Raw genomic sequence first — 21,907 nt, forward strand, 5'->3', positions numbered from 1 at the left:
TCATATCTTCATGTTCTGAAAAAGTAAGTACTCGATAAATGCGTGTTAATGAAAATTAACATTGGAACTTTCTAGCCGATAATACTTTATATGTCAAAAAACTCATACAGATCATAACACACTTAAAATTTATTCATACATTTAATTAAAATAAGAAATTTATAAGTATTCGTTCTGATTGGCATCACGAAATGTATATTTTATGTGTGTTTTTTGCTTTATCAGTCAATATGTGAACCAGGAAGTTTACATTCCCACGTCAGCGGTAGTGGAACTCCGTCCTACACTAAGTCATGCGAAGGCGGTTGTTAGCTTTAGTTCCCATTCCGTTTCACAGAAATGAAGTCAACAAAATACCATTAAAAAACACATCTGGTTGGCTCAGCGGTAGAGCATCGGCCTGGCGTGCGGGGGACCCGGGTTCGATTCCCGGCCAGGGCATATAGGAGAAGCGCCCATTTGCTTCTCCACACCCCCTCCTTCCTCTCTGTCTCTCTCTTCCCCTCCCGCAGCCGAGGCTCCATTGGAGCAAAGATGGCCCGGGCGCTGGGGATGGCTCCTTGGCCTCTGCCCCAGGCGCTAGAGTGGCTCTGGTCTCGGCAGAGCGACACCCGGGAGGGGCAGAGCATCGCCCCTGGTGGGCGTGCCGGGTGGATCCCGGTCGGGCGCATGCGGGAGTCTGTCTGACTGTCTCTCCCCGTTTCCAGCTTCAGAAAAATACAAAAAACAAAAAAAACAAAAAAACACATATTATGTTCACCTACTAGTAACAATATTAAAAACTACTTGTTGGTGGGAAATCTTGGAAGTTAAGTAGGTAAAAATTTTTCTAAGTAGTTTAATTTTTACTTTTCCAGCTCTTTATTTTCAAAGTACATTTCGTTTTCTTAGAAATTTCATCTAATGTTTTTGTCCACTACTGCAGTTTTTTGGCTTGTATATTAAAGCTTTAAAAGTGAAAATATAGATTTCCTAAAAATTTTTTTTGCTAATTTCTTTTTTTGTAATTTAGTGAAAGTTATATATATATATAAATATATATATATATATATATAAAACCATATTTCTTCTTACATAATGCTTAATAATAATTCTTATACTAAATTATGGCAAATTAAGCATAGTGAAGGATAACTGTATGAGAAAGAAGGGGGCCAAGAGAAACCAGAAATTGGTCCCTGCTGACCCAGTTTTCTATATAACCCATGCCAGACAACAGAAAATAATCTAGAGAGAAAATCTAGACAAGAGCTGCTACCAAAATCAGCAGTTAATCACAACCAGCAAGGCTCTAAAAGTATATGAATTTACTTCTCATTCGTGTAATATTCCAGGTTGTTTATTACCTCTTTTGTATTTTCTACCATATATATATTATATATATAATATAATATAATATAATATAATATAATATAATATAATATAATATAATATAATATAATATAATATAATATAAATGGATAATCACTATTTCTCATTAATTAATATATCTTCTTTAATGTGATATTTCCTAATCTTTCCAATGTTATGTTTTAATAACCATTAACTATTTTACTATTAATTACATAGTGTAATATATATATATGTATATATTTTACATATTGAAAAACTAGGACAAAATCCATTGATTATTACTATACCCCTAGTGTCAACAACACATTTTCGACTTCATGGTAGGTGCTTAAATTGCTGAATGAGTGCCTTTCACACTAGACTGTAGGACACAGAGGGTTCAGAGAACATATCTAATATCACATAATCAAATGTTTCATTATGTGCCCAAATATGACAATAGGGATAAATTGTTGGGAGATCTAATACATTTACTTTATCACCAAAATCAGACAACAAAAACAAAACTGTAGTTTAGGAAGAAGGGAAAATCACAATGAGAAGACAGAGTCTTTCAAGTAAACTGTAACAACTGAAACTTGTTTTCTGTATTTTGATTGTATATAACTATGTTTGTTGTATATATTCTTGTTGGTGGCACACACATTTTATGCACAGATAAACATGACTTCAAGGATTACTCAGGCCTTGGCCTGTTGGCTCTGTGGTAGAGTATCGGCCTACCACATGGATGTCCCAGGTTCGATTTCTGGTCAGGGCACAGAGGAGAAGCACCCATTTGTTTCTCCACCCTTCTCACTTCTCTCTCTTTCTCTCTCTTTTCCCTTCCTGCAGTCATGGCTTGGTTGGAGTGAGTTGGTCCAGGGCACTGAGGATGGTTCCAAGGCTTCTGTCTCAGGTGCTATAAAAGCTCAGCTGTTGAGCAGCAAAGCAACGCTCCAGATGGGCAGAGCATCACCCCCTAGTGGGTTTGCTGGGTCTCCACAGATCATGGAGTCTGTCTCTGTTTTCCCTCCTCTCACTGAATAAAAAAAAATATTACTCAGAAGTTGTCTTTTTTTTAATATCTGGGAATAATTAAATTGTTGGAAAATACCAACAAAATAAATTTACTTCCAAAGGGCTGATCATTTAGCCCCTTGGAAATAAGTATTAAATATTCTGCACACTTACTTAGGCTCATGTTTATATGACTAAATTATAAAGTGGTTTAAGTTCATTTATCTCACAGTGTGAACTTTAATAAACATAAACCTTACTAGATAAGATGCAATTTTACCAATTAAGATAAAAAATTGTGTGTATATGTATATTTTCTTGGATTTAAGGACACTAACTCAAAATAGTGTTTCATTAAGTGACTAAAAATTTAATTTTAAAGTAAATGTAGCTGTAATAATATAGTTTCTTTCTTAAAAATGATTACACCTTTTTAATGTTATAGAATCATAACCTGAACAAAACACACTGCTAATATAATTATGATTATAAAAATATATACATTGTTAAAATATAAAGATAAACTCGGTTTTATAATATGTGATGAATGATATGACAATTAATGGTTTTGTTTTTAGGTTTTTCCCTATGTGGCCTTGTAAAATGAGAAAATAATTTTTAGACATTCAAAGGTGTACTCTCTTGTTTGCTGTGAGAAACAGATGGTGGTACAGTTTAGTTTTGTGATAGAATCAATCCTGGAAGGAAGACTTAGATAGTGTAACAGATGGATAAGGAAAGAAATACTTCAGGTAGAGTATAAAACAGAGAAGTAGGTGGAAAGATGCCCAGAAAACATAAATGACATATATCCACACTAAGAAGATATATGAGCTTTTATGTTCAATTGTTCAATGAGAATTTAAAGTTGAAATGAGACAATATAGCCAAGTTTTAAAATATGATAAAAATATATTGACCCTGATGAAAGAAGAACCATACAGTGAGTACCAGGGCTGGAAGAGATCATCTAAGCTAAAAAAAAAATAAAAAAAAGGAACAAAATATCATGTTAGTAAGATTTTCATTTATATATAGTAAAACTAAATGTATTTTTTATTACCCTATAATATGATATAGTATTTAAAAAAATATTTTATAAATAAGGGTAATTAAGTAATAAATATCAGCCTATGTAGCTATCATTCAAAATCATTAGGTATATTAATATAGTTTCCCAGTAAAGGGAGAAACTGGAAAATTTTAAAAATTAAGAAATAGTATGGATATGTGGCTTTTCAAAACAAACAAAAAGGAGATATAACATTTACAAACTGATTTTCAAATACTTCTTGCCATGAGCTCCTTTCGGTTTAAAAAACTAAGAACTAAAAATTTAATGGTTTTAAACAACAAAAATCCTATACACTGACTTTCAGATGTTCAGAGTTTTGAAACACTCATATATGCTTTTTTAAAAAAACACAACCTGGTAACCTGCCACCTCAGACACATACTAAAAATAAATTACAATAATATTAAACTATCTACTTATATAAGAAGTTCAGAGAATTGGTGTAAGGTCTGTGTATACTCCAAGACTTGTGGTGTAAACTTAATTTTCCAAACTGGTTCCTTTGTAGCTTTTTTTGTTTGTTTTTGTTTTTGTGACAGAGACAGAGAGAGGGACAGACAGACAGGAAGAGGGAGATATGAGAGGCATCAATTCTTCATTGCGGCTCCTTAGTAGTTCATTGACTGTTTCTCATATGTGCCTTGACCAGGAGGCTCCGGCACAGCATGTGACCCCTTGCTCAAGCAAGTGACCTTGGGTTCCAGCCAGCGACCCTGTGCTTCAAGCCAGTGACCTTTGTGTTCAAGCCAGCGACCATGAGGTTATGTCTATGATTCCACACTCAAGCCAGTGACCCCCGTGCTCAAGCTGATGAGCCCGCACTCAAGCCGAGGAACCTTGGGTTTGAATCTAGGTCCTATACATTCCAGTCTGATGCTCTATCCACTGTGCAAGCGCCTCGTGCAGCTCCACTTATGATCTTTACAGAGGACAAGAACGTTGCATCTATAACTGTTATTCATACCAACAATCAAATGCAAGTTTCTGATTGAGGAAGAAAGTCGGAGACAGAGAAAAAGCGAGAAATGAGTAAAGTGGGACAGAAAACAAGAGAGGGGAAGAGAGACTGTTTACAAAGTAGCACACTGGAAAATATTTTATAAGTATTATACATACATGTCTTGTATATATAAAATGTAAATCCTGGTCAATAAGAATAAAGGAGTCAATGACAGTCTCATTTCTTTAGCATGGGAAGGATATCGCTTCTTAATATTCTATGTTTCTCTGAATCCTTTTACTAGTAATTCTAGTGGTTTGTAATAAAGTGACTTATATTTATACATGTAATAAAGTGACAGATACTACCTACTAGAACTGAACATGATTTCCAATTGATGTTAATTAGATACATAGTGCTTTAGGTTGTTTCACAATATTTTTTTTCTATAATGCCATTATAAAATATTACAGACTAGATAAATTAGGGATTTTTTATTAGTATCTCAAAATAATTTTTTTTTACTTTACAAAGGATTCTGTAGAAAAGTTTTTAAATTGTATTAAAGGGTTTTTAGAATAATAAAAAAAAGCAAAACTATTTATGACTTTTAATTAAATCCCAAGCTAAAACACTGTGTGGGAGTTCTAATCACATTAGCAAAAATTGTGTATTTCATTTTGGATATTTATTGAAATGACCATTTGTATAGAAATTAACTAAAATGATAAATATTCATCCATATTTGTTGACCTTAAGGAATTAAATGAACTGGAAGAGCCACAAGAACTATCCTTAACCCAGAGATAGTCACTGATCAATCACTTATATCTAAATCTAAAAGGTCACAAATTTGTTATCATTTCCAGCATTATGTACATACTTGGCAGCTATACAATGCAAAACTAATGTTAAAAATGTTGGTGCTGGTAATTTTAGACACAAACTACAAAAATTCAGGGATGCTACTTGATCTGTTATGGACAAAGAAGAAATGACTTTCTTGAATCCAAGTCACTTTAATCAAATAAGTGACCTGTAGATTTACCTAATGAGATATATTACTACCAATATATGAATTTTTCAATGAGATACATTATTTTACTACTTATAAATTCAAGGAAGAATATACTTATTAAGACTAGATTCATGGAATAATACACTTGTTGAGACTTTAGATTATCTGAGACTTTCCTAATAGTTCATAAGTTTCATGAACCTTAATTTAGTTATTTTTCAAGAATTTGTCTATTGAGTAAGGCACTGAAGCCTTGTTTTAGTTATAGCTCTTTGTGAAGTAAAATTATACCTAGAAGATACATGAGAAAGGAATTAAAAAGTGAAATCTGGGATCTGGTTTGTAGCTGTGTGAAGGTGTTTTTGTTTTTCCCAAAATTTTTATTGTAGTTCTACATTCAAGTGATAACAAGGCAAAACAAGAGCACTTAATGAGGCCAAGTTCAATGACAAATCAAAAAATAATGTAATAAAAGATAACTAATAAGCATCAATATCAAATATGTAACTTGAATAATTTTTAAAAAGAATGGCCCTGTTGGTTAGCACAGTCAGTTAGAGTATTGTTCTGAAACAACAAGGTGGTGGGTTAGATCCCCAGTGAGGAAGAGACCTATGAATGCACAATTAAGTAACAACAACTGGATGCTTCTCTTTCTTTCTTTCTCTTCCTCTCTCTGTCTCTCTAAAGTCAATAAATTTAAAAAGTGGAAAAATAACAAAAGGAAAAACAATATAGTGGCAACTTTATTAAAGAATATAATAAGGCCCTGGCTAGTTGGTTCAGTGGTATAGCATTGGCCAAGTGGGTAGATGCTAGTGGTATAGCATTGGCCAAGTGGGTAGATGTCCCAGATTTGATTTCTGGTCAAGGTACACAGGAGAAACGACCATCTGCTTCTCCATTCTTTTCCCTTCCATTTTCTCTCTCTCACTCTTCCCCTCTCCTTCTGCAGCCATTGCTCATTTGGCTTTGGCTGCTGAGGATGGTTCTGTGACCTCTGCCTCAGGCGCTAAAAAATGGCTCCATTACTGAGTAAAGGAGCAATGGCTCCAGATGGGCAGAACATCGCTCCCTAGTGGGCTAGCCAGGTCAATTCTGGTCAAAGAGCATGCGGAAGTCTGTCTTTCTGCCTCCCTTCCTCTCACTGAGGAAAGAAAAAAAAAAGAGTAAAATAAAGTGTATAAGAGCAGAGGATAGAACATCAACCTGGGACACAAAGGAGCCAGGTTCAAAATGCTGAGATCATGTGCTTGATCGTAGGCTCACCACCTTGAGCTCAGGGTCACCGGCTTGAACACGGGATCACAAATATAACTGCATGATCACTGGCTTGAGTCCAAAGGTCCATAGCTTGAAGCCCTAGATCACTGGCTTGAGTCCAAGGTTGCTGGCTTGAGCCCACGGGGTCATTGGCTTGGCTGGAGCTCCGGGGTCAAAGCACATATGAGAAAGCAATCGATGAACAAGTAGGATTCTGCAAGGATGAGTTGATGCTTCTTATTTCTCTCCCTTCCTGTCTGTCTGTTCCTGTCTGTAACTTTCTCTCTCTCACACACACATACACACTAAATAATAAAAAAAGAACATAAATATCTTGAACTCTCAATAAGCAACAATGAAATAATTTAGTAATATATCTATATACTGAGAATGATAATGAAAAGAATACTAACAAAAATAAAATAATATTATGCTAGAACATTTACACCTGCCATGTTATCACTTACTTCCTGCTACAATGCATAGAATAGCAGAACATCACTTTTGTGGTAATACTGCCATAATTGCATAGCCTGAATCTAACTAAACATGAGTGTATATCAGACAAAACCAAATTGAAGGACATTTTACAAATAACTGACCTGAAATTCTACAAAATAACTGGACTAAAATTATACAAAATAACTGGCCTGTAATTTTCAAAAATGTCACGGTTTAGGAAGACTAGCAAATCTTAGAAATTGTTCAAGATTAGATAAAACTAAAGAGTTATTACAACTAAATTTAATGTGTTATTCTGGATTGGATCTTGGACAAGAAATAAAAAACATCTTGCAAAAATGAACACTATTAGAACAATATGTGACATTCAAATTGTGTCTCAATCACTAGATTATATTAATGTGTTTTATTTTGATCATTGCAGTGTGTTTATGTAAGAAAATGTTCTTGTTTTTAGAAAAGGAAAATTGAATTATTTGGAGGAACAGGATATCAACCTAATTTTAAACAGTTGAACAAATAATAATCTACATATATGTATAGAGACAAAATAATAACGGAATTGTGGTAAAATGTCAACATTTGAGGACTCTTCATGAAAGTTTAATAAAATTTCTTTTTATTTTTCTTGCAAATTTCTTTTCTTTAAAGTTATCTCAAAATAAAAGGTTTAAAAAAGAAGAAATCATAACAAATAAGGCAAACAGGACTTAATTTAAATCCAAAGAGGTTTTATTTTATCTTATTTTATTACTTTTTTTGAGGGGTGAGCTAAAATATTATGATTGTATAGTAGTATTAACCTAATAGCTTTTTGGAACTTTTAATTGTGTGAAGCACTGATGCCAGGGCATGTAATAGCCTAGGAGTATAAAAAATAATTGGTGACATACAGAGGGAAAGCCCCCTCCACAACACTGCATACTCACCTGCCAAATGCTAATTTCACTGTATTATTTCCTTCTTAGAAAATAGAAACTTTCAAGCTGATATTCTTTTTTAATTTTTTTTTTTAAGATTGTACTGAGAGAGGAGGATAGGAGCAGGAAGCATCAATTCCCACATGTGCCTTGACCAGGCAAGCCCAAGGTTTTGAACTGGTGACCTCAGCGTTCTAGGTTGACACCTTACCCACTGCACCACCACAAGCCAGGCTCAGCTGATATTTCAAATGCACACATTTATGTAAGCAGAGCTGCAGGTGCAGTAATGTCTGTTGGGGTTAAAATTTCTCAGAGTTTCCCCTTAATTAACTAGCTGTAATTTAATATGTTTGGGGAATGTAAGCCTCATTTTTAACTAACACCAATTTAAATAATTATATTCTACAGATAAATCTACTTTTTGGGTATGAGATGATGCATTATCCATTTCATCTTCATTTCTATTCTTGAAATGTTTCAGTCATGTCAACTTTGTACCACACAGATGTTTCTTTTTAGTTTCAGTTCAGTGGTGAATGAAGTGATTTAAGCAGTCCATCAAACATTGTGTTTCTGACACACAGAGAAATTGCTACATGGCAAATTCATGAATTTGAGTTCTAAACCTTTAATATTTATATTTACAAACCTTCAAAACTTTCAAATCAGTGCAGGATAACACATTGCTATTTTTTTAACACTCCTTTCTCTATGGTTTAGTGAAGCACAAAAATATAATTCCAACTATTATTTATGGAGTTCTCATTATGCTATATGTTATATAGTTATTATTATAACCCAAGTGCACAAAACGCAATGCCTTTATTAACTAAAACAAACTAAATATGGTCATTTAAAAAGGTTAAAATGATCAATGCCTTGAATAGTATCAGGTTAACAAAACATATCATGAGATATAATTTACAAACCATCTTTCAAATATTATCTAAAATAACTGCAGCTTTAAAAATCATATATCAGTTATCTTGCATATAAGACAAATAATTTCAGATAGAAAATAAACCTGCAAAATTAAAGGTTGTTTGAAGAGCTACTTCTGGAAATTGTTCAAAATGTCAAAGGATAAAACTCATTTAGTTTTAAATGAAATGATACTGCTTAGAAATGCTTTTTTTAAGTATAATTTTTAATAAGTGTGTTATAATATGAATCCATGTAAATAATTTCTGCATTACAGTAATCATTCAGGACATCTTATAACATTGTTTAGCTCTGGTTTTCTATCTATTTGACTTTCTTTTTTTCATTATCAATGTTAATCATGTGGTAATTTTACAATATTATACCTACTAATAGGAATCCAATCTGGTAAAGGTAAGAAAAATTATTTTAACTACTAACTACTTAATAGGCAATAACTATTTTAGAAACATTAAATAGAACACCAAATACCTTAAAGTCCAAGTCGTACAAATATCTTAGAGTCTCACTACTTCTCATCTTGGCCTAGTGAATATACCATTGCAATAACTGAGAAGTTCGTTGCTGTTTTTTTTTTTTTTTTTGTATTTTTCTGAAGCTGGAAACGGGGAGAGACAGTCAGACTCCCGCATGTGCCCGACCGGGATCCACCAGGCACGCCCACCAGGGGCGACGCTCTGCCCACCAGGGGGCGATGCTCTGCCCCTCCGGGGCATCGCTCTGCCATAACCAGAGCCACTCTAGCATCTGGGGCAGAGGCCAAGGAGCCATCCCCAGCGCCCGGGCCATCTTTGCTCCAATGGAGCCTTGGCTGCAGGAGGGGAAGAGAGAGACAGAGAGGAAGGACGGGTGGTGGAGAAGCAAATGGGCGCTTCTCCTATGTGCCCTGGCCGGGAATCGAACCCGGGTCCCCCCCACGCCAGGCCGACGCTCTACTGCTGAGCCAACCGGCCAGGGCCAACTAAGAAGTTTTAAATCTATACACTAGGTATAAAACCAAATGAGCAATTTCAACCTTAGAATTTTTGAATCCTGATCTTTAAAATATAGTGGTTAGGCTAGATGAAACACAAATGCCCCTTCTGTATAAAAATACCCTTGATTTTTTTACTTCATGAAAACAAACTTAATCTGTCTCTTCTTCCTAAAGAGTGATTATCTACTATATTGTTTAGGTCTTTAGTTTTAACATGTTTCTGGATTCATATATATATTTATTATGGCCTATTATTAGAAGTCAAAGTAACAATAGCCTTAATTGTAAAAACTAAATTTCCCAAGGAGCTGTATTCAAAATAGAAAAAATTAATCACAAAGAAAAACAAAATATAATTACTTGGTGTTAGTTACTATAGTTTCCTTTAGCATATTCTGACTAAATTTATTTGAGGAAAAATCATGCTATATTCTACAAGTTTCTCCAAATGATTTGGTACTAACATAGGGTCATATGACAAAAGAGCAAGAGGTTTAGTATTTGGAAGAACCAACGGAGATTGAACATGAAGAGGTGAATTTATAGGTAGGTTTTGACAGTTCTATAAAATAACATGCATGATTCTCCTGGCCTCAACCAAGTCCCAGTTTTTCAGCTAGAAAAAGTTAATAACTGCCTGACATTTCATCCATTAATATCGTAAGAATACAATCAGCTAATATTGAAAAAAAAAAAAACTTTTTAAGTAGTAAGTCACAATATAAATGTAAAATACTACATTTTCTCCTTGAGAAAAAATTTGTTTACTCAGACTTTAAATGTCATTTGCTTTCCAGAAATGTAACCATTTGACCATTTAAAACATGTATATCTGAAAACAGTTTTAAATACTGCTCAGTTTTGCTATCACTTATATCACTTTTTCTTGCTATCACTTGTCATCACTTTGTTTTTAACAAAAGAAGTTTTCAATTTGTTTAGCTTAATTTGATTTTATTTTCTTTTAAAGTTTGATTTGATGTCTATTTACAACATACATCAGAATATTAGAAAAATATACATCATTACCATGGAAAACGTTTGATTAAAATAAGGTTTGCATAATACCTTTCTTTTATAAATTTATAAATATTAGAAAATTTTTATGTTTCCTCAAAGCCTCATCTGAATTAAGGTGGTTGTTGCAACAAGCCACCTACTTTTTCGGAGAAAACCTGGCATAATCCTCAGCTGTGTATATCAAGCTGACCTCAATTACTTATGCTGGTCATGGAGGTCACTATTATAAAGTGCTTTGTTATCTTCCATCAGGTCTCCTTAGGTCTGTTGTTTCTCTGTTATATTTTGTACTGTGGAGTACACAGGAATCATTCTATAGCTCCTACTCCATGTTGTGATCACAGATCCCTACAATGCTAAGATCAATGCCTCTTCCTTGTGGCCTGTGGCTGCAGAGGAATCATCCTTGTGAAGGATATCCACCCAGGGAACTCTTTAAAGCTACCCAATGTCCTGTATTAGAACTACACAGCCACTTCTTACTGCTGTCCGGCACTTTTCTAAATATACATGAAAGTTTCTCTGCTTTTGAAAGGTTCATATCTCTGGGGATTACGTCCAAGTTTCCCCTTAAAGTTTAACACCTTGAACTGGCAGACACAAACTCCCTTCTCACAGAACAGCCCATTTCTAACTGCTTTTGATTGCCTTCTGAGCTCTCTTCCCCCTTCCTACCCAGGGAGTTTCTGTCTAGTGCCTGGAGTTCCCACACATGGCAGGGCTTTAGTCAGCTGAAATGTTATGTGTTTTCTGTCAGCTTCTCCAGATGCAAAAAGCCTGTTACGGAAATATTTGTTGTTTATCTACTTACGGGATTTGTTGAGGAATTGCCCTGAGGAGAGTGTGAGGGATAAGTTAGCAGGGGAAATACGAATCGAGCAAGCATGTGCTTGTCTCCTCTGAAGAGTAGTTTCAGTCTGATACCACGGAGAAGCTGTGGAACACAAATTAAATATATTTTAAAATTGACTTTAGAGAGAGAGAGAGAGCAGGGGTGGAGGAGCAGGAAAGATCAATTCGTAGTTACTTCTGATACGTTCCTCGACCTGGCTAACCCTGGGTTTTGAACCGATGACTTCAGCATTCTGGGTCGACATTTAATCACCTGCACCACCTGCACCTGTTTTCAGGCTCAAAAACAAATTATACAGCAGAGTTTGTCCTACCTGAAGCCAGGGAATTTGTTGAGGTCTAGGGTGAGTCTGAGGTAGCTCCCTCCCCATGGCTGGAGGAGAATGGAGACTCCAGAGACAGCTAAGTGGTGAGACTTAGAAACAACCAGGGGTGTGGGTGCACCTAATCTTAGAAGGGCCCTGGGCATTCATTAAAGCATAATTAATTGTTATTACCCATTTCTTTATTTGACTTCCACCAAAGAAAGACCCTGAAATACAGAGGTAGGTACAGAAAGTTTATTTGGTGATTCCAGAAAAACACTTATGAGGAGATAACAAGTATAAGAAAAGGAAGGGAGAGAAGACAGTTTCGGTGAATTAATGTGCTCCTTTATGTTGTCGAAAATGTGCTGAATGTCTGTAATGATCCTGGGGAGCTAACTGCCCCCTCACTCTGGGTTAGTACCCAACTGCTGCTAAACAACCTCTCAGTTCAATAAAGCTCTCAGGAAGGGGAGTAGAAACGTGTTCTTTAGACAGGAAGCTGCTCATGTGCTGGGAATAATTTATAATGATTACCCATAAATGAGGGTAGCTGTGGGGCATCAACTGTGTATGCTATGGTATCCTGCCATGAACCAGCGCGGCTAGTAATTGTCCAGGTCCTGAGTGAGAATGGAGCAGAATGAAGAAATAAACTCAAAGAGAAAAATGATGGGGTCGAGAGGCCTCTGCAAATGCCTTTAGATGCCAAGAGCTGAAGCAAAGCCCCCGGTCTGCTTTATTATATAGTGCAGAGCCATATGCAAACAAGGAAGTCTCCGATACAAAGTCACATTTCCAAGGCAACCCAAGAATTCTCCCAAGTGCAGAAAACCCTCCACCCTGCATAACTGAAATCAACCTACATCAGAACAAAGGGGAGAAGGACATGTAAAGTGCTTCTAGCAACTTAATCAAGCAAGTGAAGTGGGGTGGTGGTGGGATGAGTACAAATACTCAGCTTCATAGCCAATATGGAGGTGTGGGGGGAGAACTTTGCCTTTGGCTAAGCCTTAAACTGCGAGGTCTTTGCCAGCTTGCAGTCTCCCACAGTATCCCTGGTGCTAGCCTGTTCCACTCATGCTCCACATTGATTCCCCGGTGTGGAGACTCAACCCATACTTATGCTCCCAGATGAGGGCATCAACCTCTAAAATATCTTAGATGATATATTTAAGAAACCTATTCCTAGAGCTGTACCTAGTCCCCAAACTATATCTTTTATTCATAATATTTCTCCTTTTCTATTTTAAATTCCCACTTCTCCTGTCTAACATTCTACTTACTGGTTAAGTGCCCTACCTGATGTTAAGTGCCCTACCTGGTGAGAGGATTTCAGCCTTAGTCCTGAGGCATCTGATGTCCCGATTGCCCTGCTTTTCTTGCTTTATGGTTCCTTCACTTGCCCGTTCGCTGTTTTCACAAGGAACTGAAGTACAAGTACATGACCCCAATAGTTCTTGGATTCTAAAGTCTTTTCTATGCCTTAATTATGCAGCAGCAATCTTAGCATATCAAGTAAATATTGTTTTACTGACTCTTCCAAGATAGAAAATTCTTTCTTTGTCTTCTGACCTATAAGCATGAGGAGCTGATAGTGAAGAATTAAGAAGTAAAGTGTTTTTTGTTCTGAGGTCCTTGTTGTGTTCTCTGGTGAAACTATTCTACCTCCGGTAAACAAATTCTAAATTCCACAAACTCTAAAATTGCACAGATTAAAACCCCAAGTTTCCCAAACAGATCAATAGATATGAAGAGAAGGCCATTTTTTTGTTGTTGTTTCTCCCAAGCTTGTGTGTTTTATGTTTTAGTTATCAAAGCAAATGCTGCATGAATAGTTGTTGGTTTAACATGCATGCTATTTCCAAAAGGTAATGATTTTTCTTTGCCCTTAAAAGGCCATTACAACAATCAATTAGCAGCTGACAGATGAAATGAACAGAAATAGTTTATTCTATGATCATGCAGCATTCATTGTTTGCCCTTTATTGCGAAATGATTCCCTTGGTCTGAAGCTATGCTTAATGTGATCCTATGACTTCAAATCTTCAGAGGATGCCATTGACAAAAACAATGTGAAAAGTCAAGGAAAACTAATTTCCAGAATGTATGATAATCTTAGTACAGTGGTACCTTGACACATGAGCACTTTAAATCACGAGCAATTTGAGAGATGAGAAGTCACTCATGGGATTTTTTGCTTTAAGTCACGGGAGGATATTTGACTCATTAGCTTCCACCACCCTCCACTAGATGGCTTGCCAAATGTTCTGAAAGGGAGGATGAAACAAACTTCCACAGAAAGGATTTTGTTGAAATGGCCTCTAAGTGAAAGCGAGGAAAGTGTGGCAAAAAAGCCAAAAGTCAGTAAAGAAAATGATGATGATTAAGCAAAGTAAAAAAATAGCAATTAAGTTTAGTGATAAAATTACCTATCGTACATAGTGGTAAGTTAAATTTTGCAATTAAATGTAGTGTTAGGTGTGTAGAGAGTATGTTAAGCGATGTTAAGCAATAGCGCACGAAATGAAAACCTCCTCTGCCAGTCTCCTCCCCCTCCGCCAGCGTCTTTGCCTGACCTTGAAGGTAAATACACTGCACAAACCAGTTTATTTCTTTACATTCTCTCTTATTATGTATATATATATGTATGTATGTATTTGTTATTTATGAAGTACATTTTTTTTTATTTAAAAGCATATAAAACAAAAAATTCATGTGGTTTTTTTGGGCTGGAAAGAATTAATTGCATTCCCTTTTATTTAAATGGGGAAATTCCATTAGACACATGAGCAAATTGAGTCACAAGCTCGGTCATGAAACGAATTAAACTCGTGGGTCAAGGTACCACTGTAAATACAAATTGTTTCTACTCCTTTCACAAAAGAATAAATAAGTCCAATGTTATCATCTGGCCACCATGATACACCTGAAAGACAGTGATATGTTGAAGGTTAAACATTCAGGAAAATGAAGTCAAAATGGGCCTGAGGATCACTGTGTTCAAAGTAAAAAGAAAAAAGAAAAGTTGGGCAGAATAGTATGTGTCAACTGGTCTCCACATATTTGTACTCCTAGAGGACCATGGTAACATTTGAAGTCACAGGTAAAAAAATCTCAAATCTAAAAATCCTCAAAATATCCAGACATGATCCTTTTGGCAAAGATTAAGGGGAAAAATACACACACACATACATACACACACACACATACACACACACACGCACATATTTGCCTCTGGGTTATAGAACAAGATCAATATTCAAACAGAGTAGGGGACTGTGATTTTTCAATATTCTCATATATTATTTTCCTGTTCCACCTCTTCCGTTCCCCTCCTCCTGGAATCACCACATTGTTTTCTATGTCCATGAATTTTTATTTTGTTTTGTTTCGTTTCAGTCAATTCCTCCACTATCCCCCACTCAGCATCTTCTGATAGCTGTCCTCCTGCTCTCTATCAACGAGTCTGTCTTTATTTTGCTTTTCAGTTCATTTTGTTAATTAGATTCCATATATGAGTGAAATCATATTGGAATTTGTTTTCTTGTCTTTTCTTTCTGACTCACTTATTTCACTTGAATAATACTGTCCAGGTTCATCCATGTTGTCCAAAAATTAAGATTTCCTTTTTATATGGCTGAGTAGCAGTCCATTATGTAAATATACTACAGATTTTTATACACTTATCTAGTCATGGATACTTGGATTCTTTCCAAATCTTGGCCAATTTAAATAATCCTGCAATTAACATAAGAGTGCATAGATATATTTGAAATAACATTTTGGCTGTCTTTGGATAAATTCCCAGAAGTAGAATCACTGGTTTATAAGGCATTTAAATACATTTTTAATTCACAGTTCAATAGTTGTTCTAAATTTGAACATATTTCTGTTATATTACATTTTGTGTTTTACTGATTTCTATTTTCTCTTCTCTTTAAGAGTGGATATACTTTCACTTTATAATTTTATTTTACTGTTTTTGCAGTATGTTAGGTTAAATTATTTGGGTTTTTTTGTTGTTGTTGTTGTTCTTTCCTGTGAATTACATGTAGAGTTTTAGTTCAGGAAAGCAGGGATATTTTCTCTCTTGTTCACCACCATTCTATCTCTACCACTAAATATAGAGCCTTACACATACATAATAGGTGCTTGATACATAATTGTAGAACCAATGAAATTGAAATTAATCCAGCATGAGTTGTTCTCCAGCAACTGAAGCAAAACATCCAGAGGACATTTTAGGTATTAGGAAAGGCAGAGGACTCATACAGAAAATATCTTTTTAACTAGAAAAATAAAGTTATTTTTAAAATTTCTAAAAATCTGTTACAACTTGTATGTAATAATTACACTCTTTTATTCACTAACAAGATGAATTTAGCAAACATTTCTAGTAACTGCTACTTGCCAAAGAGCCTCAAGTGATAATGTATGTAAAAAGGAAATTGAGAATTTATTACAGAAAATAATAATGTAACATAATAACTGCTGATATATAGATGGAAACAATGAAGTAAGTTTCATATAATTTCTGGGAAAGGAGGTGTGAATGATAGAAAAAGGGATGGTCTAACACAACACTATCCAAAATAAGTCAAGGGAGGCAAAAATATAAGTCACATATGAAACTTTACATTTCCAAATGACATTAAAAATGTAAAGAAAATGTTTTAAAAAGATTAATAAATTTAATTATCTATTTGGGATTAAGCTTTTGAAATACAGTGTATATTTAGCTATTACAGCATATCTCAATTCAGACAAGACACATTTCTAGTGTTCATTGGAGATATGCTACTACCAGTGGTTATACCATGTGGTACAGGTCTGAACATAAGTGATAGAATGTATTTCTTCAGTCTGGCATGCACATAACAAGTGACTAGCTTACTTTTCCAAGCATCAAGATTAGTTCAGTTTCTAGAAAATAGTAGTTCCTCAAAGTTATGTTTTATATGTATAAGTGAATGAAAAAATAAATACATGAACAGAGGAAACCAATAATGAAATTCAAAATCATAAGATTCCAAGAGATAGCATGTTTTTTGGTATGGAACCATTAAATACATATAACAAAAGAATAGGCCCAAAGGTTAGCTATATTATAAAAAAAATAAGAGGTTGTAATAGTGATAGTAAAAAGTTTAAATCTTTTTTTGGGGGGGAAGAATATGCAATAGAAGATTTTGTATTAATAAGAACTCTCCAGAGAAACAGAAAGTATGTGTGTTTGTGTGTGTGAGTGTGTGTGTGTGTGTGTGTGTATATATATATAATATATGTGAGATCTCTCTCATATACATACATAAATATATGTTTGCATATGCCGGAGAGAGAGATATATAATTGTTTTTTAAATGGCTCATAAAATTGTGCAGTGCAGCAAGCTCAAAAAAATTTTTTTTTTGTATTTTTCTGAAGCTGGAAACGGGGAGGCAGTCAGACAGACTCCTGCATGCGCCCAACCGGGATCCATCCGGCATGCCCACTAGGGGGCGATGCTCTGCCCATCTGGGGGGTAGCTCTGTCGCAACCAGAGCCATTCTAGCGCCTGAGGCAGAGGCCACAGAGCCATCCTCAGTGTCTGGGTCAACTTTGCTCCAATGGAGCCTTGGCTGCGGGAGGGGAAGAGAGAGACAGAGAAGAAGGAGAGGGGGAGGGCTGGAGAAGCAGATAGGCACTTCTCTTGTGTGCCCTGGCCGGGAATCGAACCCGGGACTCCTGCACACCAGGCCAACGCTCTACCACTGAGCCAACCGGCCAGGGCCGCAAGCTCAAAATTTTCAAGGCAGGTTTGCAGGCTGTAGACTTGACAACTATGATGTTGAAAATACATTGCAGAAAGAGAAATAAATCTACCTCAGAACTGGTTTACAAACACCAAGCATAACAATTTAAGCTATTATAAAAATCTACATTGTAGTCCACTGATATTTACAGAACTTTTATGTATAGTTTATTCAATTGCAGATGAGGTTATTGTGGGTAAAGAAAATTCTAAAATAAAAATAAGGCAGTACTAATATATCAAAGTACAAAAATGGGTTGTTAAATATAAGAATCACATTAACTTGAATTTTGTAAGTAATTATGCCCACCTCTTTCATTATTAAAGTGTTTTAAAATTATATTTTCAATATTTAATCTTTAGAAGACTTTGTGTCTTTGTTTAATACAAATCAAACCATTTCCATCATGTAGATTTCAATCAATACACATGTAGTTAAAAAAAAGTGGCAAAGTTTATATTTTACTAGACAATTTTAAAATACATTTATTAATTTAGTTGCAAGGATTCAGACTAGCCTATAAGATACTATCATGAGCATGAGGCTAGAAATGATTCAATTTGGGTTCATAACTTAAATAATATTAACAAAACCTAAGCTTGAAAGAAAACTGCAAGACAATAAGGTCATATAAAACATTAACAGTTAATGTTTAAAAGTGAAATTCAAACAAATATAGCTAAACTTATTCCTATTAAGTTTGTTACTGAAATTTAACTCCTTCCAAAATTTATAGAAACATTAAAATATAAACTCACAGTCTATTAGCTATACTCTAAGCTTAATTTAGGCATCTCTAAAAATTGGATTTATTTTTTAGGTCTCCAGGGTCCCATTTGGTAAATTGTTGGTTTAGTGTGTTAAACAATACTTAAATCATTATATTACAAATTTGTTTTTTATGTTAACACTGACCTTTTCAATTATTAAAAATAAATATAGCTTATGGTATTTTAAGTTGGCATATCAAATAGCAGGCTAAGGATGGGCAGAGGTTGGTGGATTCTTTAGGGTCAGTTGGGCTTAATCTCTCACAACTCAGAGTATATTGCTCAACCTCTATGGAAGAGGTTAAAAACATTTGCCGCACTGGCACAAAGAAGATGTCCTCCCACTTTATGCTCTACATTCTATAATGTACAATCTGCTACTCAAATAACCTCTACAAATTACTCCTCTTTGTAGAAGGAATGTTCATCCTTTTCATCTTTGATGTCTAGTATGTTTTAAATATTTTTTTATTTTTATGTAATTATATTAATTATAACATTTTACATTAATATGTTTTATACCTTAAGTGTTTTCTAAGTGTTGGATTAATATTGGGACAACTTTGAACAACTTTCTATCCTAGTCTCCATTACGCTTTGCAAACATATCCACTATTGTTCATTTAATAATCTTCCTCCAAATCATCACCTGTACCTGCTAGCACATAGCCTATGCATGCATGTATATAAAATATGTTTAGTATGCCTTAAGGAACCTGTATTATTCATGAATGTGGATGTGTGAGTTGGTGTGAATATATAGTAAACTCTGATTCTTTATTTGTTCAATAGAATGACCTATCTTGTTAATCTTCTTAACCAAGGCAAAAGTTTTCTGAAGATAAACTAAAGTTTGTTTTTCCATTACCCTACAGATGGACATTATGATCAGTTGGATTCCTTTGAAGGCCACTTACGCAGAAAGATTAACATTACATGACAAAAAATATGGAGGTTGTGTGTTTCTAAGGATAGTTAAACCAGGAATATTGATACATCATTAAGTTCTAAAATTACTTTTCATAACTCTGCTTAGTCATCTTCACCTGTTAACACTTCCCCTCATTATTATAATATAATGCAATTTTGCCAGCCAACTTAGGTAGTCATATTCATAGGTAGAAAGTATAACTTATTTACATACAACCAATATTCATATCAAGTACTCTTTTCTTAAAACACATGTAATGGTTATTTTATATGCCAACTTGACTGAACTAATGGATACCCACAGTTAGTAACACATTATTCCTGGTTGTGTTTATGAGTGTTTCTCTAAAAAATATTAGAATTTGAATTAATATGATTATAATGTGTCAAAGTAGGATCCTCTCTGGAATAAAGTACCAAGACAGGTTGTATGGGAAGTCTCTGTAACTTCTCCTTAATTTTGTGGCAAATCTGAATCTGCTCTTAAAAAAAAGTCTTAAAGAACATACAAGAAAAAAAAAGAGTTATCAAATCATGAAAAGCCATGGGAAAAGTTTAAATGAATATTAAAAACTGAAAGAAGTCAATCTGAAGAAGTTGCATATTGAGTGTTTCCAACTATATGGAGTCCATATGGACCTTTTATGAAGTCCATAAAAAGGTAGTGGTTACCAGGGGTTTAAAGACAAGGAAGAAGGGATGGATAGGTGGGACGCAGGGGAAATTTCAGGCAAGGAAAATATATATTTTTTTAATGTTTCCTATTTTGGTTTCTGTGTTTTTATTTTTATTTTTTTATTTGATTGTTTGTTTATTTTTTCTGTAACAGAGACAGACATAAAGAGGGACAGATAGAGACAGACAGAAAAGGAGAGAGATGAGAAGCATTGATTCTTTGTTGCAGCACCTTAGTTGTTCATTGATTGCTTTCTCATATGTGCCTTGACCGGAGGCTACAGCAGACCATGACCCCTTGCTCAAACCAGTGACCTTGGGCTTAAGATAGTGAGCCTTGCTCAAACCAGCTGAGCCACGCTCAAACCTGAGATCTCAGGGTTTTGAACCTGGGTCCTCCCCGTCTCAGTCTGAAGCTCTGTCCACTGCACCACTGCCTGGTCAGGTGAAACTACTCTTTTTGAAATTGGAATGGTGGTACATGTCATTATAAATTCATGCAAATTCATAGATTTACAACACAAAGAGTGAGTCTCATGTAAACAATGGACTTTGGGTGATATTAATGTGTCAATGTAGGTTTATTAATTATAAAAAATGTACCTCTGTGGTTCAGGATGCTGATAGCTGGAGAAGCTGCATGTGAGTTGAGAGAAGAGGTATAAGAGAATTCACTGCAGTTCCACTTATCTTTCCTGTAAAAATAAAAATGTCTTAAAAATTAAAGTAAATTAATTTTAAAAAGTAAAAAATCATCATGGCAGCATTGTTTACAATAGCCAAGATCTGGAAACAGCCCAAGCGTCCATCAGTGGAAGAGTGCATTAATAGCTGTGGTACATATACACAATGAAATACTATAGGGCCATGAAAAAGAAGGAAATCTTACCTTTTGTGACAACATGGATGGACCTGGAAACTATTATGTTAAGTGAAATAAGCCAGACAGAGAAAGAAAAATATCATATGACCTCACTCATTTGAGAAATCCAATGAACAATGTGAACTGAGGAACAGAATAGAGGCAGAGAAGGAATCAAAGGGACCAGAGGGAAAGTGGACAGAGGGAAAGGGGATGAGAGGATGAAATCAGAGAAGGGAAAGAGATTGGTGAAATTATATATACATAACAGCATTATAGGAAGCAGAAAAGCAAATCCTGGAAGGAAGGTGGGAGGGCATTTGGAGGAGATGAACATGTGAGATTTTTAGGGAAACATGGGGGGGGGGATGTATTCTGTGGGCACTTGAATCTATGTAAACCCAATAAATTTAAATCAATAAAAAAAGGAAAAAATAAAAAAAAAGCAACACATAATAAATAACATTTCTGAGAATTGCAGCCAAAACCAAATGCTTCTGGCCTGACCTGTTGTGGTACAGTGACTAAAGCATAAACCTAGAAAGCTGAGGTTGCCAGTTTGAAACCCTTGGCTTTCCTTGTCAAGGCATAGATGGGAGTTAATACTTCCTGCTTCACCCCCTTCTCTCTCTTAAAATGAATAAATGAAATCTAAAAAAAAAAAAAAAGAAGGCAAACATGTTTCTGGGAAAAATACTCTTTTTTTTCTTCCTTTTTCAGAAGTGAGTAGCAGGGAGGCAGAGAGAC

The sequence above is a fragment of the Saccopteryx bilineata genome, chromosome 8 (assembly GCF_036850765.1).
Source record: "Saccopteryx bilineata isolate mSacBil1 chromosome 8, mSacBil1_pri_phased_curated, whole genome shotgun sequence".
Taxonomy (NCBI): Eukaryota; Metazoa; Chordata; class Mammalia; order Chiroptera; family Emballonuridae; genus Saccopteryx; species Saccopteryx bilineata.